Source organism: Amblyraja radiata, chromosome 1, assembly GCF_010909765.2.
Source record: "Amblyraja radiata isolate CabotCenter1 chromosome 1, sAmbRad1.1.pri, whole genome shotgun sequence".
Taxonomy (NCBI): Eukaryota; Metazoa; Chordata; class Chondrichthyes; order Rajiformes; family Rajidae; genus Amblyraja; species Amblyraja radiata.
Genome location: NC_045956.1, coordinates 122,687,913 through 122,712,284, shown reverse-complemented (window position 1 = coordinate 122,712,284; position 24,372 = coordinate 122,687,913).

Genomic DNA, 24,372 nt, shown 5'->3' with positions numbered 1-24,372 from the left:
GGATGTTTCCAAGAGATAGTTAGACTTGGGCTAAAGGAATCAAGAGATATGAGGAAAAAGCAAGAACGGGGTACTGATTTTAGATGATCAGCCATGATCATATTGAATGGCAGTGTTGGCTCGAAAGACAGAATGGACTACTCCTGCACCTATTTTTCTGTGTTTCTATGTAAAGCAACGTCTCGACACATTTCAGGTGGGTATTTTCTACTACAGCTGAGAGGAATAATCATGGTCTGCTGTACATTGGTTTAATATTGGAAACAGACAGCACTACTATTTAGTTTTCTTTTTTGCTTATTTTTTATCCAAGGAACACAGCTACAAGTTGAAGCAACATCTCTACATGCGAGATCGGATCAAATGCATACAAAATAACAGAATCTCGTATCTCCTTGTTCAGCGCATACAATTTCTAAAACAAACTGTTCAGATACGCTGAGCAGTATTATTTCCATTGAAATGTTTTATATGTCAACCTTGAAAAAAGTACAATTATAAAAATGACATTTAGATGACGTTCTCGAAATCGTTCCATCAAAAATATTAAATCAAATGCAGCTGGCTAGGTTTAGCATTCAAAGGGAAATCTGTTGAAGTCTCACACCGCTGCAATCCGCTGATGGCAGCAGAACAGGTAATGCCGTTAAAATCCAATCAGCAATAAACTACCATGGCAACTCCTCAATTTGTATTTCGGACAAACTTGGGAACTTCATTATAAAACTGAGATCGCGAATTTCCCCGATTTTGACTTGAGTTAACATTTATTTTACAGCTGCATGTACACAACCACCCAACACACGGTTTCTCCTTGCCCGTTGAATCAGGGTGATATTGGAACATACACTTCGAGATATTCACTATTATCAGGCAACGATCTATATTCTCAATGTTGTGCGAATATTGGCAACAGTCTGTTTGGAAACAGCGTGTAACTGCAACAGCTTCCTATCAGAACTACATTTACACGTCGATGGTCTTTCCCCACTCCACCCCCATCTGCTCCCTCCCAACCCCCTCCACTCCGATTGAAGACGGCGGACCTTCGGGCTACAAGCGGACTCTGTCTCCCAGCGCACCGCTGCTCAGACATGAAGGAGCAGGTCCCTGAGATCTTTGCAGAAGGTGGCAGCAGCATCGGCCGAGCTGGCTGGTTGCCTGGGGACACGGTAAGTTGCAAAGTGTCATCTCTCCCCCCTCCCCTCTTCATGTCATCCCCGTGTGAACAGAATGAGGTGTGCGGAATGAACTTACCGCCTGAATCCCTGGAAGGAGGAAGGCCAGGACATCCTAGATTTCTTGAGGCCGGGTCTATCACCGGTGTCCACGGCGTAGGTCTGCATGGCGCGGTGTAGCAGGTACTTGTCCGTGTCGGAGAAGCCGCGCTGCTTCACCTTGACGTGAGCCCGAGGCTGGCGCCACAAGTGTTTGGGCGCGTTGCCGGTTGCGGGCAGCACGCTGCACCCGGTATCCCCACCTTCCATCATCTGCCTAAACACCGATTAGTCACTTCACGCCACCCAGCACTGAGCTGCAGACCAAGTTTGTTTTTTATTCGCCACTCTCGTGTGTATCAGCTGAGAGCGAACTGTGGTGCTGAAAGTTGGACAGCTCCTTCCCTGTTTGCACCTCCAATCTTTGTTGCCGTACTTTCCCGCTCACAGCATTACGCGGCTGGTTACTCAGTTCGACTCCAGTCACATTGAACGATTTGCAGCCGTTTTTGGTTTCTTTTCAAGTGTCCGCGCTGCCGTGTTCTCCAGTGTATGAAGTAAGTGAAACGCGGACTGGTCCTTTTTGAGGGGGGAAAAAAAAGGAGCGTTGCAACTCCAAGCGGCGGAAATGCAGCTGGACAGAGAGGAGACTTGAGCTGCGAGTTGCAGATGGCGCGCCGTGCAGTGTGCGGCAGTGAGACGAGGACGCCAGGGGAACCGAACCCGCGCCCCCCAACCACTCCGACTCCCTTTCTCCGCCCAGTTGTGCCGGCCACTGGGCGGGGCCGGGCCGTCGTCCCAACCTCCCCGGCATCACACAGGTGGGTTGGAAGCCACTGTACGCTTCACGAAGTTCATTTACAAAATAACCAGTAAACATCGACACAGAATGGAGATTTAGGCGATTAATGTACGAACGTCCACCTTTAATTGCTTTTTATAGATATGTTCTGGGACAGGTTCCTCCCTTGTTTTATCAGTTAAAATGTGCAGATGTTTTCTGCATTGTATTATGCCTTTGAACCACGCTGATAACCTAAGTATTAGAGTATATCAAATGGAAAAGCTGAATTACAATGTTTTCTAACTTGATTATTGTTTTGAATTCCGGGATGAGTGGAAGATTATACATGCACAGTAGTACTATTGTACCGGACTGTTTTTTTGAAATAAAAACGTTTATATTGATGTTCCAATGGAAAATGAGAGATCACACAGCACCATCAGACAAAGCATTTCCTGCCACACAAGGGCATTTGTCTTTTATCCATATTGCCATGGTGTTCTGCCTCTCAAACAACGACATAACGCTGCAAATGAACCTTGATCCTTCAGAGAAAATGTAATCTTACTGCAATTGGATGCGGTAATATTTCTGAAAGGAAGAATTAAATATGGCTTGATGAATGAAGACTAATTCATTCAAAAATAACTACCATTACTATCATCATGACAGTTCCACTACTATTGGTAATTTGTGGAATTTGATACATTTCCTTTGTTTACCTAATGCAATAATGATACTTGATTTAGATCATCTTTATTGGTCATCATTCAATTCTTGGAAAAAAAGGCAACTATGGCCAATATGCTATAAGGGCCGAAGTACATTTATTATCAGGGGAAAATAGAACATATGTTTCAAACTACTTTTCCTGAATTTATCATGTAATATGTCAAAACTGGAACAATTATACATTTACAAAAAAATATTTATTCCAGTACATGTACATCCTCAATGGAATCTTCATGCATTGCTTTTAAAATGTAATCTCCTTAGCCCCACCTATTTCATATCTCATCTTTTGATTTTGGTTTTTATCAACCAAACGGTAATGTTTCATTCAAGCAGGCAAACAAACAATCCACTTCCAGGACTGATGATATTGATACTGAGTCAGCTGCAAGGCTGTTGGTGGAATAGCAAAATACAGTGACTCACTCTCCAATTTTTCATCGACCTTTAACTTTGCGCTTTCAAATAACTTCACAATTATTTAATATCCTTCATTATGATTAAATATCCTTGCTCTTTCTTGAACATGTAGCTTCTGATTAGAACAATTAAGTCAAGTTTTTAACATTTAAAAAGTGTGTATTCTGACAATTTGTATAAATGACGGTCGACAAAAATGCTGGAGAAACTCAGTGGGAGAGGCAGCATCTATGGAGCAAAGGAATAGGCGACGTTTTGGGTCGAGACCCTTTTAAACATTTGAATAAATGAAGTGATTGGTGTCTTTCTGCTCTACTAGCTAACCTCTGGCAACAAAGGCACAACAAGGTTCAATACAACAGTGATCCTTTAATATCTTAGGATAACTAATTTTCAAAACATATTGTACTAGCACAATGAAATAGCATGTTGCACTAATTTAGAGTGAATAGTAGGTCAATTAAAGTAGAAAATTACAGGTGATTCAGGATAACATTCCATTCACAGACATAATATGACTCACTCTTAAAGCATGATTCAAACATATTACAGGAATATTTCAGCAGACTGAAATATCTTACCTACAAATCACATACGAATTAAATTTGTCAAGGTTTTTGCTTGGCCTTTCTGGAGTTCAGATTTATGTTTAAACCTCCCACATTTAGATCTTCTAAACACAATCTCAAAAAAAACAAGCATTAAAGGGAAAATAAAAGGAAGCTATCTCTGTATCAATAAATAAAACCCAGATGGTTTGCTCAGTCGATGAAATTGACAATGAAACTACAGACCAAAGCCCTGAGACACAATTTTTGTCTACATATCCACTAATATAAATAATTTGTACTCAACTCTTCTATTTCTTTAGTATTCAGGTCCTCCATTAAATCCTGATAAATGAGCTTGTTTACGAGAATGCAGTCCAAATTTCTCAAGCCTCTCATTTGTGGTTCAGCCATTTAAAATTTAGTGCAACCCAAGTAAATAACAGAATCACTAAATTACAGAATAGTTACAGCACAGAAGGATTGAGTTTGCACTGGCTCAATCTAGCTATTCCCACTTCCCTGTCCTTTGCATACAGCTCTATCAAGTATCTTCATTTTCAGATTTATCCAGCTCCGTTTTGAACTCTGTAATTGAACTTTCACTATTACCCCTAAATTGTGAATTCGAGACTCTAGCCACTCATCCTGGAAAAAAATAATCCTCATGCCATTTTTGGTTCTTTTGCCAATGCTTTCACTCCACATCCCAAAGTTCTTGATCCCTCTACTAATGGAAAGAGTTTCTTTCTATGTATCTCTATCTGTACATTAAATGATTTTAAATATTACTATCAGATCTCCTTGCCATCTCCTCTGTTATTGAAGAACAATCCCAGCTTCTTCAATCTAGCTACATAACTACAGTCCCTCATTCCTACAATCATTTTCATAAACCTCTAGTTCCATAAAGCGGCACAGTGGTACAGCAGTAAAGTTGCTGCCTTATAGCATCAGAGACCTGGGTTCAATCCTAACCATGGGTGCTGTGGGTTTCCTCCGGGTGCCCCGTTTTCACCCCACATTCCAATGGCATGCAGGTTTGTAGTTTAATTGGCTTCTGCAAAGTGTTACTAATGTGTAGGATAGAACTAGTGTGTATGGGTGATCGCTGGTTGGTGCGGTCTTGGTGGACCAAAGGGCCTGTTACTACACTGTATCTCTGAACTAAATTAAACCAAATCTCTTCAGCACCCTCTCCATAGCCTTCGCAACTTTCCTACAGCATGGCACTCAGTACCAGACACAATATTCTGCTTGTGGCCGAACTAGTATTTTATAAAAAATCATTATGGCAGCCTTGTCCTTATACTCTATGCCTCCAAATAGAATACCCAAGATTCATTTTGCTTTTATAAGCCCTTTCCTAACTTGACCTGCCTATTTCAATGAACTATGCACATATACATCAGGCATTTCTGATATTGTACTTCTTTTAGAAGTGTGACCTCCGGTTTACATGGCAACTTCTCATTCTTTTTACCAAAATTCTGCAACATAAAATGTAAGTTTACTGTCTACTTGGCCTTGAAGTCCCCCTCAAATTACATTCCCCCTCATAGTTCATCTCTAAGTTTTGTGTCACCTCCAGGGTGTCTTGTTCATCCATGTCCAAGACATTAAGAAAGGCAGTGGCTCTAGTACTGATACCTGCAGAATTCAAATATACACTTCCCACCAGACTGAAAAGCAATCTTCTTCTATTACATTCTGCTGCATGTTGCTCAATCAATTTTCCAAATCGTGTTGTTATGGCTCCATCCATGAATGGCCTTCAATGAAGATGACATATTATCAAATACATTTTTGTAAGTCAATTTATATGGCAGCAATTCTATTTCATTGAACCATTTCAGCAACTTCATTAAAATGTTTATCATGTTAGTCAGACACGATTTGCCTTTAACAATCCCACGCAGGGTCCTCTAATCAATACAACTCCACAAGTGACTGTTAATTCTGTACTTGATTATTATTCCTGGAACTTTGTCCTCACTGAAGTTAAATTGGCAGATCTGCAGTCACTGATTGTATCCTACTTCCATGTCTGTACAAAATTATAATATTGGCAAGTCCTCAAGCACCACCCACGAATCAACAGAAGTCTGGAAGATTATAGCTAGGGTTTAAGTAATTTCCTCTCCTACTTTCATCAACAACCAAAGATGCATCACACCTGGACATGGCGATATCTTAACTTCAAATGTCACTAACATTCCCAGAAACTCCTCAATAAGAATTTTAGTTCAGCCAGAATTTCAATTATATTAAAATTTCCATTACGTTATCTACAGGTTTGTGACCAATTGAATTGGTACTACAATATACAACTTACTTTTGCTCAAGAGTTAACCAAACGTTAAAGGAATAAATAATAAATAAAATAATGAATCAGATTTACTAACTACCCAATGGGATGCAAGTGGAGAGCAACTCCAGTCAAATGAATATGGCCCCATCAGTTCACCAGCCAGCTGTTGCATGAAGTGTTGGCAGGTGTGTGACAATCTCTCACTCCAGCATGTTACTGCTCTGCTTCTGGTTTTAAAGATGAGTTCAGTGGCAGAGCAAGAGATGGGACGTGCTGGCTGAGTGTCAGCTATTTACAGTCTATTTGTGCACAGCAATCATACCACAATTTAGTTTAAGGTACATTTTTAGAGGGAGAAATAAAAGCCAGATACAAACATTGTAGTCTGGACAACGCTGCCTTTTATATAATGACTTAGTGACTGCTCATAATTAAACTGAGTAAACCTTAATGGATAAATACAGGACAATATGCAGAAAATTGGAATTGAACTACTTTTAGAGAATACTGTAGATGTATATTCCCATCCTTGATGTGTTCAATTATTATGGGAGGCGACATGCAGAATTCAACACTAACATCCCAAGGTAAAGCAACAGATCAGACGGAAGTGTTCAAAGAACATGGCACTGAACCATTTAGACCTTCAACCGCAAGATCTCTACCTGAGCTAAAAAGCCACATACAGCTGCTAAAGATTTAAGGCATGCACAAAACTAAAAGAGAAACACTGATAAAAGCAAACAAAAAGTGCTGAAATTGGTGAATGAGAGATATATAAAATATAGAAAGCAGGTGACAAAGTAGAAAATAAGTCACGCAAATTAACTATGGACAGGGAAGGGGTATAAAAAATCTTTAGAAATGTGTTGTAATTAGGAGTATTGTGGGCTGTTTTCAGGTGGTATCCATGTTGTTAGTAAATGGAAACGCAAATACAAATGCAAAAATGTTGATGCCTGAGAAATTCAATGAGTCTGACAGCACCTGTGGAGGAGATAGATAACCCTTATTCGGACCAGAAGCGTTGTGTGCCTGCCCTCCACAGATGCTGCCTGACCCATTTTATTCATTACTTAATTTTTGCATATGATTTCAGCATCTGCAATTCCTCATGTCTCCAATCAACCCTAACATGATGTTCTTGAAGTGGGATGGCTGCCTACCCAGCTTTTGCAGGAAGTAGGTGAAAGATCAGATCTGTAACATGAAAATCTGTCAAAATTTGATAATTTTAATAGCAGACAATAAAGCTTCTAATAATTATCCACAACAGTACTGTTTAAAAAGGCCAGGCCACGACTGGTAATTAGGCCAGTTAAGGGCCTGTCCCACGAGCATGTGACTCCATGCAGCAAGTGCGACCTAACGTGGTCGCTTGAGCCGTATGGCCTCGCGGGGTCGGTCCCACTTCGATCGCCGGAGCCGTATGGAATTGTGCGGAGCTGGTCCCGACATCGGGCGGGGCTCTGAAAAACTGACCGTGTTCAAAAATTCCGCGCGGGAACGACCTGCCGGCCTGCTGCCGCCTCGACGCCGTATGCACCGCCTCGATGGGCGTGCGCAGCGTATCGACGCCGTATGCAGCGTCTTGAAGCCGTACGTCACGCGCGAACTTCCCGCGGACTTCGCTCGAACTTCACGTCACTCACTCGACCTCCGCGCGGCCCCCGCTTCCGGTTTGGTCGCGCTCGCCGCATGCAAGCGCATGCTGGTGGGACCGGCCCTGTACGGGGATCACTCGACCTCCGCGCGGCCCCCGCTTCCGGTTTGGTCGCGCTTGCCGCATGCAGGTCGCATGCTCGTGGGACAGGCCCTTAAGGCTTACATCTGCAACAGCTTGAAATTTTTCCATTGATCAATATGGATTTCAACTATGTAAATCACGCCTGATGAATGTTGCAGCTATTGAATTATCTGTCTGATATAAGGATGTTAATCCAAATGCAAAATTCTGCAGATGCTGACTATCGGAAAAACCCCATAAAGTTTTGCACATATCTCGGAAGTCGGGTAGGAACTGTGGGGGAGAAAAACAGAGTAACCATTTCAGGTTGATGTTTATTTTCAATTATACGATGGTAAAAGCTGCTCAATACCTTATAGCTATATGTTTTGAATATATTGATGGGATTTGAAGGTTACATTGGTCCAAGACTAAAGATGAGGTACTGTTTCTCTGAACATTGAGCTGATCTTCAACTCCGTTAGAATAGTGGAGGAAGACAAAGGAAGAGGATTTGGGTGGGAACAGGATGGAGAATTAAGCAAGTCAATTTGAAGCTTGTGGACTGGATGAGGTGCCATGCAACATGTTGAGACTTGAAAGTGAAAGGGTTGATCAAGTGAAGTTGGGAGCAGGGTGGGAATTGGCAACAAATTGTATAATGATCTATACAAGAGAATGGCATTGGCACAGTGACGCAGTGGTAGAATTGCTGCCTTACAGCGCTAGAGACCAGGTTTCGATCCCGATTATGGGTGCTGTCTGTACGGAGTTTGTACATTCTCCCTGTGGCCACGTGGGTCTTCTCTGACATCCTCGGTTTCCTCTCACACTCCAAAGACATACAGGTGTGTGGGTTAATTGGCTTGGTATAAGTGTAAATTGTTCCTATTGTGTGTAGGATAGTGTTAGTATGCTGGGATCGCTGGTTGGTGCAGACTCGGTGGGCCGAAGGGCCTGTTACCATGCTGTTTCTTTAAACTAAACTTAAAACTAAGAAGGAAGCAACAATGGTATGGGCATCGAGGTATTGCAAAAAGGGGTCAAGGAAGCAGGCTCAATAGGATTGAAACAAGTACAATTCTATATATATCTCACAAAGGTTGGCAAGGGAGGCAAAGGTTGGACCATCAAGGTCCCCATAGTAAATCTTTGTTATGGTGAATGTTGATGGAGCTAAAGTAAAGTTGTTCGATGTATGAATGAAGGGACAGAGTCAAGGCATGAAGAAACTGCAGAATAGGCTGAAACAAGTGGTTTGGGAGGAGAGTCCTGCTTATGGAAATTTCGAAGGAGGTAAATGAAGGCTTCGCAGATGTTTATGTGAATTGAAGTCAGATAGATTATCTGACTTCAATTCCAAGTGTTTTAACTTTGTGAGCTTTTTGACTGAAGCTAAAACGCATGGAATTGAAGTAAAATAATCTATCTGGTTGTAAAATAGCTGAGAGGTAGGAGGCAGAAATTAGGGATGTATTGCAGAAACACAAATTCACAAGATCTCTTAAAATGTACTGTACAATGGTGAGTGTTGGGGTCACAACTGTTCTGATGAACATATTAGATGGGGAAATTGAAAGTGTTTTATGCAAGTGATGCGGGCAACTGAATCATACTACCACAACCAGAGAGCAGTCCTGAACTACTATCTACCTCATTGGTGACTCTCAGACTATCTTTGTTCAGACTTGGCTGGCTTTACCTTGCATGAAACGTCATTCCCTCATCATGTATCTATACACTGTAAATAGCTTGATTGTAATCATGTATTGTATGTCAGTTAACTGGACAGCATGCAACAAAAGCTTTTCACTGTACTTCAGTACATGTGACAATAAATTATACTGAACTGATAGTGTGGGTGATGGCAATGGACATGCAGCATTGTAAAATGGATAGATTGATAATCTAAATTAGAAAGAAAAATTGCACAAATTGAGATGACTCACTAGCTCTCAGCCATCTGGGCTCAAGCATGTCTCAGACATAGTCATAGTCATACTTTATTGGCCAAGTATGTTTTGCAACATACGAGGAATTTGGTTTGAAGACATCTGTGCAATCACCATCAAGCAGGGAAATATGAATGAGCAGTAGGCAAGATGCCAACTCCATCCGCGCTCTCACCATTGAGTCGAGTGGAATGCTACCTGCCGGAAACATGGCATATGAGGAGTTTCCCTTTTACACTTGAAGAACAGTAAATGCAGTCCTTTGGAGAACAGTAAAGGCAGTTTAATTTAGTTTAGTTTGGAGATACAGTGCAGAAATGGGCCCTTAAGCCCATAGAGTCCGCACCGATTAGCGATCCCCACTCATTAACACTACCCTCCCACACCGGGGACATTTTTACATTTATACCAAAGACAATTAACCTACAAACCTGTACATCTTTGGAGTGTGGGAGGAAACCGAAGTTCCTGGAGTAAAACCCACACAGGTCACGGGGAGAACATACAAACTCCATACAGACAGCACCCGTAGTCGGGATCGGATCCGGGTCTCTGCTGTAGTAAGGCAGTAACTACCACTAGGCCACCCACCCAGTTGATGCTTTTAGGTATTTTATTGAATTTTAATGTTTTAATAATTTTTAGATTTCTTTATAATACAAGGGTCTGAATTCAGAGCAGGGAAGATCACCCGGTCCCTCAAGCCTATTCCACCATTTAATAAGATCATGACTGAGATGATTGTTATTACAGCTCTGCATCCCTCACTAACTTTTCACCTGCTGTTTATAGTAAATTTTATTTTATTCATTCTGTAAACCTATTTGAATAATTTTAAATGTGCCTGGTTAGCAGAAACAAGAGTTAAGTGTCAAGAAGCAATAGTATTTAATTGTTATACGGACCAACAATAGAACAATGGAATTCTCACTTGCAGCAGCATACCAGGCCTGTAAACACAATACTCATAGATAACATATAATAATCAAAACATCCAATAAATCAATAGCCCCAATACTCGTGCAAACAAGCTCAAAGTACCCGGTGCAACCAAGACAGGCCATTGTTCATAGTTTAGTTAGTGTTTTGTAGTGTTCAAGACCCTGATGGTTGTTAGGAATAAGCTGACCAGGAGTTCATTCTTGAGCCAGGAGGTCATGGTTTTCAGACACCTATACCTGCTTCCCAATGGTAGGAGTGAAATGAGAGTGTGGCCTGGGTGGTGCATTGAGGCAGCGCTGGCATTTTGGCTTGATGTTGCCTGCCTTGATACTGCCTGCAGGAAGATTGTTCCCTGTGTTGGGGAAGTCCAGGACAAGGGGTCACAGTTTAAGGATAAAGGGAAAATCCTTTAGGACCGAGATGAGGAAACCATTATTCACACAGAGAGTGGTGAATCTCTGGAACTCTCTGCCACAGAAGGTAGTTGAGGCCAGTTCATTAGCTATATTTAAGAGGGAGTTAGATGTGGCCCTTGTGGCTAAAGGGATCGGGGGTATGGAGAGAAGGCAGGTACAGGATACTGAGTTGGATGATCAGCCATGATCATATTGAATGGCGGTGCAGGCTCGAAGGGCCGAATGGCCTACTCCTGCACCTAGTTTCTATGTTTCTATGCCTGCCTTTTTGAGGGATCTTCTATAGATTCCTTCAGTACCAGTGATGAACTAGGCAGTGGTCCACTACTTTCAGTAATCTCTTTTATTCTTGGCATTTGAGTTGCCAAACCAGGCAATGATGTAACCAATCAATATGCTGTCTATCGTGTATATATATATATATATATATATATATTATAAATATATAAAAGTTCAAGTGAGTATTCATTGACATATTAAATCTCCTCAAATTTTCTAAGGACATGGAGGCATAGATGGGCTCTCTTTATGATTGCATCAATATGCTGGGCCCAGGAAAGATCTTCAGAAATATGTATACACCCAGGAAGTTGAAGTTGTTGACTCTCACCATTACCACTCATCGATGAAGACTGATCTGTGGATCCTCAGCTTCTCTCTTCTGCAGTCATCAATCAGCTGCATGATCTTGCTGACATTCAGATCAAGGTTATTCTACAATAATTCAATTAGATTCTCAGTCTCCCTCCTGTACTCTGTCATCATTACTAGTAATTTGTGCAACAATAGGAGTGGCACGATAAATTTAAAGATGGAGCTGGAACTGTGTCTGGCTACACAGTCATGGATTTAGGATGAGTAGAGTAGAGCACACAGCCTTGCGGTGCCCCTATGCTGATGGTTATCATGGAGGAAGTGTTATTACTCATTCGTACCGATTGTGTTCTGTTGATGTGAAAGTCAAAGATCCAGTTGCATATGTATGAGCAGAAACCCAGTTCTCCAAGGTTGATAACAAATTTGAAGGAATTGAGGTGTTGATTGTCGAATGCATCCCCCATTGATCTATTATAGCAATCGGTAAAGTGTAGTCGGCCCAGATTCTTGCTAAGGTAGGAGTTAATATGTGCCATAACCAAACTCTCAAAGCACTTAATCACCTGTGTGCCGCCAGTCAATAGTCATTGAGGCATGTCACATTACTCTTCCAGGGCACCAGTATTATTGATGCCCTTTTAAAGCAGGTGGGAACCTCACACCTTAGTAATGAGTGATTGAAGATGTCCTCAAAAGCTCCAGCCAGTAGGTCTGCACGGGTTTTGAGAATGCTGCATGGTACACCATCAGGTCTGGACACTTTGACGGTTCACTTCATGAAGGATCTTCCGCTGTCAGTCTCAGTGACTCAGATTATCATGCTAAGGCAGCCCAAAAAGGTACATTGATTTTTTCCCTTTCGAAGTGTGCGCTCAGCCGGGAGTAATTCAGCTTCTCTATGGCTCGCTGTTGCAAAGCCAAGGCCACTTGGTTTTGCCTTATTAGGAATGAGGAAACGCAATCCCACCAAACATCTGTGACACCCTCCAATTTAGAACAAAAGTGTCTCTTAGTCTTTGTTTTGGCCTTATCGAGGTCATACCCGGATTTCCTACATGAACCTGCATCTCCAGACTCAAATGTTCAAGATCTGGTTCTCAGTCTGAGGCTTCTAGTTGGGGAACACTCAGATTTATTTGGTGGGAACACATGCCTCCACACATTTCCTTGTGAAGTCAGTAACAGCCATGGTGCATTCATTCAGGTCCATTGCCGAGTCCTTGAACATCGCCCAATCTACCAACTCCAAGCAAACATCGGTCATTCATCTGCTTCCCCTGACCAATCTATACAATCCTCACCATCAGAGCTGCCCACTTCAGTCACTGGCAATACGCAGGAGCACAGCTGAGTGATCTAATTTCCTAAAGAGGGGCGACAACTGGCACGATAGGTATCTTTGATGATGGAGTAACAGTGATCCAGGATGTTTGAGCCTCTGGTACTGCAGGACACGTGCTGATGGTAGTCAAGAAGTGACTTCTTCAAACAGGCTTTGTTGTAGTCCTCAGATAAGATAGAAAATGCATCAGTGGTATTTGTTGACCATGGTGTGCAGCTCCTCCAGTGCTAGACAACCATCAGCCTGGGTATAGACAGCGGCCATGAAAATGGAGATGAATTCCCTCGGGAGGTTGAAGTGACAGCATTTTACTGCCAGCTGTTCCAGCAGTAGGGGGCAGGGTTTGAACAGAAATGCCATGTCTGAGCACCAAGTCGTTTACCATGAGGCAAATGCTTCTGTTTCAACCCTTCCCTGAAGTCGCCGTTCAGTACACGTGATGAATGGAGAGACTTTTGGACTGGAGGGCTGAGTCTGGAGAGCTGGGGATGAGCCATGTCTCTGTGAAACAGCACACAGCAATCCTTCATACCCATCCGATAAAGAGGTTAAAAGCTCAAGAGCAATGGGGATCAGGGTATTCAGGTAGCAGGTCTTCAAGACCCTCCCCGAGGCTGCTGCTGAAAGCTGGTTTAGTACTCTACATCCAAATAAATTAAGTTCAAGTAAAAAAGTATTGTGTGTGAAGAGGCCAAGCAACAGGCTGTATTTGGTCTGCCCCCCCCCCCCCCCCCCCCCCCAATCCCACAGCCCATTAACAGATGAAGCAATCAAGTAATGAAATTCATCAGATTAAGACAAATGGATTTCAATTTAGGCAAATGTGAAATTATCCATTTTGAGGCGTAGAGTAGGAGAGAGTACCTTCTAAATGACAAAAAGCTAGAAGCAGTGGAGGCCAAAGAGATTAGGCAGTCCATTAAAATAATTCATTAAAGTGCAATGGTCAGGTTCAGAAAGAAATCATAAAGGCTAATTGAATGCTGGCTTTTATATCCAGAATACAAAGTGGTAAGATTTGTGGGGCAGTTATATTCCACGAGGACCTAATTTGGTTGGCTGTAGAGATTTCTAGACCGCAGACTGTAAGAAGGAAACAGTGGTCGGATGGAATACAGCAGAATTATACTTTGTGTCCAATGTTCAACCAATGTGGAAAGTATGCACAACCTTTCCTGGAATTTAGAAGTTTTTACTGGTTGAGGTTTGTGAGATGCAAAAGGAAACTACAAAGTTCAATGGAAGGAGACTTCTGCTCATTGGAGACACAGGGAATTGTCTAAAAAATATATCTTTAGAGAACTGTGTCAGGAAACAGTTCTGCAGGCTTTTAATTCTTTGTACCTGGCAACTGATGCAAGATTGATTGTTCATTTCAAACCCAAGTATGATAGTCCTTTGCTAACTGGATACATTAAGGAATTTGGAACAAGCTCAATTAAGTGGAGTCAACCATGTTCTCAAAAGGTTAAAAGGCTTTCTCCTCCATCTATTAATCCACAGGGTTTGATAACATCGTCATAAGGCAAAAGGAAAACAGAAATGTCATGATTTGGATGAGGGGGGGAGAGGATAGAAGGGTGGGGAAGAGGAGAGGAGAGGGGGGGAAGAGGAGAGGAGAGGAGGGGAAGTGGGGGAAGAGGGGGGGCAGGAGAAGAGGGGGGGAAGAGAGGAGGGGAGGGGAGGAGGGGAGGAGGGGAGGGTAGGGGGGAGAGAGGAGAGAGGAGGGGAGGGGGAATGAGGGGAGGGGGAGAGAGAGAGGGAGGAGGAGAGGAGAGAGGAGGGGAGGGGGGAGAGAGGAGAGAGGAGGGGAGGGGGAATGAGGGGAGGGGGAGAGAGAAGAGGGAGGAGAGAGGAGAGAGGAGGAGAGGAGGGTAGGGGGAAGTGAGGAGGATAGGGGGGAAGAGAGAAGGGTAGAGGGGAAGAGAGGGGGGGAGGGGTGGAGGGTGAGAGGGGAGGGGGAAGAGAGAAGGGGAGGGGGGGAAAGAGGGAGGGAAAGAGGGGGGAGGAAAGAAGGGGGGAAGAGGGGGAGGAAAGAGTGCGGTAATAGGGGTGGGGGAGAGGGGGGTAAGAGGGGTGGGGGAGAGGGGGGAGGAGGAGGGGAGAGGAGAGGAGAGGAGAGGAGAGGAGAGGAGAGGAGAGGAGAGGAGAGGAGAGGAGAGGAGAGGAGAGGAGAGGAGAGGAGAGGAGAGGAGAGGAGAGGAAGGGAGGGAGGAAGGGTGGGGGGAGGGAGGAAGGGGAAGGGAGGGAGGAGGGGGGGGGGCGCTCCCTGTGTTTCCCAGTTGCAATTCTGGAGAAAGACTGGGTCACTGAGACTGAGCTGCCAGGACAAGCCCTGTGCAGCCAACATGGTCGGGGCATGCCTGATGCCACCAGTGCCTCTTCCCTGCCCACAGACAACAAGGGACTTCATCCACACACAGAGACTGAGTTGTTAGGATAAGCCAGAGACCACCAGCATCTCGTCTTGGGACAAGTGTGAACTGCAGGGACACGGCTGAGATCGCCAGTGCATCCTCACTTGTGCACTGACTACGAGGGACAGCACCTCCCTATACACACCTAGACTTTCTTTTCACTATAAATAAACCATATTATGTGAGTTCACCCTAGTGCGAGTGTCAGTGTAGTCATTGCCGACCTGGCGTCATCCCCAACGCCACAATGATTACATTATCACGAGTTCAAATAGATGTCTCAAGTATAAATAGCACAAATGCTTCCTCTCCACTCACACAAGTTTGCAGCACTCTGCAGAAATCCTGCTGTATTTTCCAACCAATATCAATATTCATTCTTACGTTCTTAAGAAAGGCCCAATCTAATACCTCCACTCTACGTGTAGGAAGGAACTGCAGATGTTGGTTTAAACCAAAGATAGACACAAAGCGCTGGAGTAACTCAGCATCTCTGGAGAGAAGGAATGGGTGACGTTTTGGGTTGAGACCCTTCTTCAGACTATTATATGATTCCAATGTCATTGTGGACTACAACCTGCCAACCATGTTTGATTCTTAGCAAAGTACAAAGTAGATTCATAACAAGAGGATTTCAGTATAGGAGTAGAGAGGTTCTTCTGCAGTTGTATAGGGCTCTGGTGAGACCACATCTGGAGTATTGTGTACAGTTTTGGACTCCTAAATTGAGGAAGGACATCTTTGTGATTGAGGCAGTGCAGTGTAGGTTCACGAGATTGATCCCTGGGATGGCGGGACAGTCATATGAGGAAAGATTGAAAAGACTGGCCTTGTATTCATTGGAGTTTAGAAGGATGAGGGGGTCTCTTATAGAAACATATAAAATTATAAAAGGACTGGACAAGCTAGATGCAGGAAAAAAATTCTCAATGTTGGGCGAGTCCAGAACCAGGGGGTACAATCGTAGAACAAAGGGGAGGCCATGTAGGACTGAGGTGAGAAGAAACTTTTTCACCCAGAGAGTTGTGAATTTGTGGAATTCCCTGCCACAGAGGGCAGTGGAGGCCAAGTCACTGGACGGATTTAAGAGAGAGTTAGATAGAGCTCTAGGGGCTGGTGGAATCAAGGGGTATGGGGAGAAGGCAGACACGGGTTATTGATTGGGGACAATCAGCCATGATCACAATGAATGGCGGTGCTGGCTTGAAGGGCCGAATGGCCTCATCCCGCATCTATTTTCTATGTTTCTAGGCTGCATGTGAGTGTAAAGAATAAACAACATAATTGAAGCGTCTAATGTTTGAACATGAAAGAATCTTAAAGAAGCTACTTCTAGATTTATACATTTTTGATGACAAATAAATGACCCAATATGCATCAATATAGGAAAAAACACAAAAGATGACCATCATATTCAAAATATTTGTGCTTTATAAAGAGATGTCAATTCAACAAAGACCCTGACATGTGAAAACAAGTTTCAGTGGCTGAGTAACCTAAGATATATGCAGCATTTATTTTCTTATAATTGGGGGGAAAACCGAGAGGAATGTGAAAAATCACCAGAACAGCATTCAGAGAATGCACATTTCTGTCAGTCGTCAACTTTATTCATTAATACTAATTATGTAAGCTAATTGATATATTGTTCAATAAATCAGTTAATCACACAAAAATTGAAGTAAAGTACTTGTAGCAAGATATTTTTATATATCCATGCATTGGCAAAACAAACCAATTCTTTCTGCTTCAATTTGCTATGGTAAAGTGCATGTTCATTTAAAGACACTTTAAATAACATGATATATAATAATAATGAATAATGGATGGGATTTATATAGCGCCTTTCTAATACTCAAGGCGCTTTACATCGCATTATTCATTCACTCCTCAGTCACACTCGGTGGTGGTAAGCTACTTCTGTAGCCACAGGTGCCCTGGGGAAGACTGACGGAAGCGTGGCTGCCATTCTGCGCCTACGGCCCCTCCAACCACTACCAATCACTCACACACATTCACACACAGGCAAAGGTGGGTGAAGTGTCTTGCCCAAGGACACAACGACAGTATGCACTCCAAGCGGGATTCGAACCGGCCACCTTCCGGTCGCCAGCCGAACACTTAGCCCATTGTGCCATCTGCCGTCCCATATATGTGCCTGGTAAAACCAAATCATGGAATATTCAAGTAAAATACGTTAAGTTATCAGTCAAATACCTGAATGACTACCTTACGATTTCAACCATAAAATATTATTTGAATTAAGTAGTAACAATGAACAAGCTATTAAATCCCTAATGAACCTTGAAATCTTCTATTCGTAGGCCGGTAGGATTTGTTAAATCATTTAGAATTTCATCCCTTGATCATCAATTAACAAATTCTTTTAGGCTGGCCATACAATACACGACCAGACTAGAAAGGGTTTATGGCCCCGACCACGGATGAACAAAGGAAGAGGACTGACTGAACTTTGTTGCCTTCTACCACAGTGAAGAATGCTGTGGTGGATGTTTGTGTTAAATTCTATTGTGTATTGTGTGTTATTTTTAAGTGCATCGCTGCTGGCAAATTAATTTCACTGCACCTTCGGGTGCATGTGACAAATAAAATTGACTTCGGCTTTGAAACATAGAAAAATAGGTGCAGGAGTTGGCCATTCAGACCTTCAAGCACTGTGATTCAATATGATCATGGCTGATCATCTAAAACTCACCCCCTTCAACTCACGTTTCTCCAGCATTTTCTGTCTACTATCTAAAATCAGTACCTCGTTCCTGCTTTTTCCCCATAATCCCTTGATTCCTTTAGCCCTACGAGCTAAATATAACTGAGGGATATCCTAATGCCGGGTGCCTCTATATTCTCCTGTACCAATTTCCTTGTCAGTACTTTAAAGTTGGGATGCTATTATTAATTCATCCAGAAAAAAAATCAGTTATATACCAACATATAGACTTAAGCCTTCTGGAAGATTCTAGTAAAAATTAAAACCGGGAGAATGATACAAAGGTCACTGCAGTCTTAATTCCCTTAAATTTCATATTAATTTAAAAGCTGCTTGTTTCACAATTGGCAAACGTATTTGACACTTTCCAGCACACCCAAAGAGCTTAGCAGGAAACCACAAGACACAAATTTAATTTGTTGTTAATTAGCTTGAGTTTCAATGTGAGATTTAACCCAGAAAGCAAATCATTGGCACCAAAATACCTCTATTCACTTCTGCTAAACACAGATTATTGAAATATATATTTTCCACTTTTAAATAAATTAAAATAATTGCAAAACCATGAAAGGTTCCATAACAGCAATCTTCGATGCTGTGTAATTAGTTTTTAAATTCTCTGCCTGCTAGATCCCTCGGTGACATATAGAAAAACGAGTGGGTACCTTTGAATGCTCAATGAAAATATTGTTTAACAAAGAATCATACTGCTGTAAAAGGAGATCATTTGATCCATGTTCCCTGTGAAGGCTGTTTGAAAGAGCTATTCAATTAATCATACCCTCAAGGTCGACAGAGGAGCATCAGGTGAAGGAGTGAGTGCGGGGAGTGGCTGAGAAGATAAATTAGCCAATCGGTAAGTTAGCTAATTAGTGATCTGGACAATTTATCAGTTAATATAAGCAAGGTTTGCTCTAGGGGAGCGTCCTGGTCGAGGGAAGTGCCTTGTGAGAAAAGTGAGAGTCTTTGGCGAGGAGGCTACGCCAAATGTTGGAGAGGGTGGGACGCTGTGAAGAAATAACAGGTAAGCTGATTCAGTGTGATGCTTGCAGGATGTGGGAGGTCAGGGACACTGCTGGTGGCTCCGGCTGCTACACCTGTGGAAAGTGTGGAAGCTTCTGAAGGACCGTGTTGGGGCACTGGAGAGGCAACTGATGAACTCAGGATCATCCGGGAAAACGAGAGTTTCCTGGACCGGACCTACAGCGAGATCGTTACACTGAAGATACCGGAAGAGAGAAGGTGGATGACGATGAGGAAGCTTGGAGTACAGGAGACCCTGGGGGATGTACCTCTTGATAACAGATTCACCCCTCTTGGAAGCTGTTGGGACAGAAGACACTGCCAGTCTGAGCAGCGGACAGGTCTGCGAGTCAAATTATGGCTCTGAAGCAAATCCGAGGAGACAGACGTCAGGCAGAGCCGTGGTAGTCGGGGACTCCATAGTGAGAGGGACAGACAGGGGGTTCTGCGGCAACAGGCGGGATTCAAGGATGGTGTGTTGCCTCCCTAGTGCCAGGATCCAGGACGTCACGGACTGATTGCAGGGCATCCTCAAGGGCGAAGGTGAGCAGCTAGAGGTGGTGGTGCATGTCGGCACAAAAGACGTCGGGAAGAAGAGGAAAGAGATTTGGCAGCATGACTTTAGAGAGCTCAGAAAAATGCTTAAAATCAGGACCTCCAGGGTGGTTATCTCTGGTTTGCTTCCAGTTCCTCGTGCTGGTGAGGGCAGGAACAGGGAGATAGGTGAATTGTACATAAGGGACGGGTTGCACCTTAACAGGTGGAGGACCAGCATTCTGGCAGGCAGGTTTGCCACTGCTGCACGGGTGAGTTTAAACTAAATAATGGGGTGGTGGGGGAGGAAGACAAATTGGAATTACAAGGATGGAGTTAAAGGGAAAGAAAGTATAGGAAAAGAAAGACACCATAATTAATGGGACAGAAAGCTCATGAAGGGATAGGAGAGTATGGCCAAGTGAAATAGGAATTGATGTGAAAGGTGAGGTGAGTAAAAGTACTATATATGTATTATACATGTATAAGAGGTAAAGTGGATGAGCATTGGTAGATATGACATTGTGGGGATTACAGAGGCATGGCTGCAGGAGGATCGGGACTGGGAACTGAATATTCAGGGTTATACGTCCTATAGAAAGGACAGGAAGGTGGGCAGATGAGGTGGGGTAGCTCTATAGATGAGGGATGAAATTCAGTCTCTAGCGAGGGGTGACATAGGGACTGACGATGTAGAGTCGCTGTGGATAGAATTGAGGAATTGTAAAGGTAAGAAGACACTGATGGGAGTTATTTACAGGCCCCCAAGCAGCAGCCTGGAAATAGGGTGCAAGTTGCAGCAGGAGTTAAAATAGAAAGATTAAACGAGAACTTATCGTTTGAAGTTTGATCTTTATTTTATGAGGTTGAAGTGAGTGAATATGTGAAGAGCCCACCAGTCCGCATGCGCGTCAATCTTCAGAGCAGCTGTATGAAACCACAGACTAGTTGCTGAACTTAAGCTATAGAAAGATTAACGACCATAGAATTACCGAATGATCTTTATGAGAAGTAGGGTTGGGAGTGGATGGCACGTATTCCCTCACTTCAACTTCTCATAAAATAAAGATCAAACTTCAAACGGTAAGTTCTCGTTTAATCTTTCTATTTTATTTCGAAGTCACGTGAGTGACTACGTGAAGCCTTCAAAGCTCTGTGGTTTCATGCAGTGAACCAGTCTCCATGCAGACACACTGCTCCAGTCGACCAAACATGGTTGAAGAAACATACTTCATTGAAACATGATATTAATTTTCAAACATGTCCATGCTTTAATGGAAAAAATAATCCCTTCACATCAGGGATAAACAGTTGATTCAATTAACTCAACTCAAAATTTTGCTTGCAAATAAACCAGGCCTGGTAATTGGTTTATTATAAAATGTCTGAAAAGTTTGCTCATCGGCCCATCCTGCTGTCGCAAGAATGTGATCCAGCAGAACTTCCCTATTATTCTCTGCCGAAGTAGCTGCAGCCCTGGTAGAGTGAGATTTAAATACATCAGTATCCACTCCCGCTTTTGCTAATACGCATCTTAACCACCTAGAAATGGTCTGCACCGTTACCCTTCTATGTAGTTTTTTATGACTGATTAAGACAGCCCGTTCGCTGCCTCGAAGGTTTTTTGTAACCTTTATGTATTCTTTAATATATGTAACCACACATAATCTGCAATCTGGTGGATACGCCAAGAGCTCCAACTTAAAGTCTAGCGCACCCGATCTGCTCTGCTTAATTAACTCATCTATATAAAAGGTTATTATCAGATATAACTGCCTTATCCAGCCTCAATTTCTGTAAAGACTGAACTCGTTGCGCTGAAACGAGCGCCATGAGCATGACCAATTTGTAGGTGAGCTGGGGCAAAGATAATGATGCAGCCAGTGCCCAACTGCAAAGTAGCCTTAATACTATATTAAAGTTCCATACCTCCCGATATCTGGGCCTAGGAGGGTTTCTGTTAAAAATACCCTTCATGAATTTGGATATCAGTGGGTGAGAGCCCACAGAATGGTGTCCAGAGCCCAGCACTAAATATGACAACAAAGCACTACGAGCAGTGTTAATAGTGCTATGTTAATTTTTTCTCAAAATATAAGGTTGTAAGAAATTCCAACACATCGGCTATATCTGCCGTAAAGTAACTTATATGCGTATTGATGCAAATGTCCTCCCATTGTTTAATATATGAGACGTACTGCTTCTTAGTGTCATCACGCCAAGCTGCAGTAATTACATCCACCATCCGGTCGGATAATCCGAGCCCCATGAAAGGTCTTCTCAGATTCTGCAAATTAACAGGTCGATTCGGTCATGTAGATGATGAGGTTCCCGAGAAACGGGCTGAATGAGCATATGTTTATGCCTATGAGCAACCATGGGTGGTTCCTTTAATAATCCTTTCAATAAAGGGAACCATGGTTGTGTAGGCCATTTAGGCGCTACTAAAATACCTGATGCGAAGTCTTGTATTATTTTTTGCAAGCATCGTCCAATTCAGCAGAATGGAGGAAAAACATAGAAGAACACTCCCCCCCCCCAGTATATAGAGAATGCATTTATAGCCTCTGCCCCTGGTTCATCTAGTTGCCATGCTACATATCGTGGTAATTCGTGATTAAGCCTAGAGGCGAATAAATCAATATCAGGTGTTCCATAACGAGCTATAATGTCGTTGAATACTTCTTGATTCAACATCTACTCAATTCGATCATTGAATCTACGAGATCTAGCATCTGCCACCCTATTAAATCTGCCCGGCAAATGAGCAGCCAAAATCCAAATGCTCCTGTCATACACCAATCCCAAATAAGATTAGCCAAAGTATCACAGGATACTGATTTGTTTCCACCCATGTGATTAATATATGCCACTGCTGTAGAGTTATCCATTTGAAGTCTAACATGCACATCATGTAGCTTCCCACAGTAAGCTTTCAAGGCATAAAATGCTCCCAACATTTCCAGATAATTGATAACATATTTACGACTAAAGTGTAACTCCTCCTTGTTCCATCTGCCACCGCAACTAGAGATGGTGTTAGTAGTTCCCCATCCCAGTTCACTCGCATCACTCTGCAGTGTTATAGTAGGTTTACTAGACAAAACCCCGCCGGAGCAATGATGAATATTGGCAATCCATCATTGTAACTCCGCTTTAGATTTGGGTAACAACTGCACAGGTCTGTCGAAATGACCTTTGTGGAATCTAAATGCCTGATCCTTTGCACACTCCAGATTCCGATAATGCAAAGGCCCGAACCGTGCAGCTGGAAAGGCATCTACTATTTTGCCAATTACTCTAGCCATCTGGCAAATAGATGTTTTTTCCCTAATCAAAATATTAGAACAAGCTTCCATTAAATCTAGTTTTTTCCCCATGGGCAGGGCCACAGACATCTCCACTGAATTGATAGTAAACCTTAAATAGTCAATAGACCTCGTTGGTATCAATCTGGATTTGACTGGATGGATGATAAACCCCAATTTCTCAAAAATGGGGTTTATCATCCAAAGTACCTGTTTACAAGTCCCATTCGAATGTGTGTTGTTCTTTTTACTTCAGCAATAAAGATCTCTTTGATTCACCACATGTGGCTTGCTTATTCGCCTGCCATTTAGGTGACCCCGACGATTCAAAACAGTCATTTTGGATTTCAATGATGTTTGCAGCCAACGATCAACCTCAACAGCCCGAGGTTGCTGACAGTTCAGCCCAGCAGAATGCTGTCTCCCTGAAGCTGCCCGTGTTCAGGGCATCGCAGCCCCAAGTGTGCTCCCAGCAGGCCGAGGCTCAGTTCCACGTTCTACGCATCATGGCTGATGACACCCGGTACTACTATGTGGTCGGCGCATTGGACCAGGAGATGGCCGGTCACCTGGTCCCTTACCTATGCTCGCCGCCGGATCAGGACAAATACGAGAGCCTTGAAGCGCTGCTCTTGCGGACCTTTGGGCTCAGCCGCCGGGACCGCGCAACGTGGCTCATGCACATGGGTGGCCTTGGTGATTGCAAGCCATCGGAGCTAATGAGCGAGATGCTCACCCTCATGGACGGTCATCGGCCTTGCCTGCTCTTTGAACACGCCTTCCTGGAGCAGATGACAGACGACATCCGTCTGCTGCTCGCCAGTGAGGATTTTGCAGACCCTCTGCTGCTAGCGGAGTGTGCAGATGAGCTGTGGTAAGCCAGACAGCAGGGCGGAGGCTCGATGTATAGATTAGCGGCAATGCCCTGGAGGGCCCAGAGACCAGGCCCTGCGTCCATCGGGAGTCCAGCTGAGCACCCTGTCCTGAACGACCCCCGTAAGGGGAAGTGATGTTATTAGCACCAGCGCTGGGGCCCGCAGCCCATCAGTGCCGCCTGCCCCGCTCATATCAGGGAAATGCCAGGGCCGGCTGTCAGTAGTTGCTGCGGCGGTCGGCCTGAAACACCCCTCTGTGCATGGGATTGACATTCGGGATGACGGTTCCTGGTTGACAAGGGCGCGGAGGTTAGCGTTTTACCCCAGGCGGGGATGGACACTCATTCCGGCAAGTGGGGGGCCTTCACTGACTGCAGTCAATGGCAGCTCCATACGGACGTATTGAGTTCGCACGATCCTGCTCATCTTTGGCCCCTGTCATTTTACCTGGACCTTTACGGTGGCCAAGGTTTCCCAGCCGTTGCTGGGCACAGATTTCC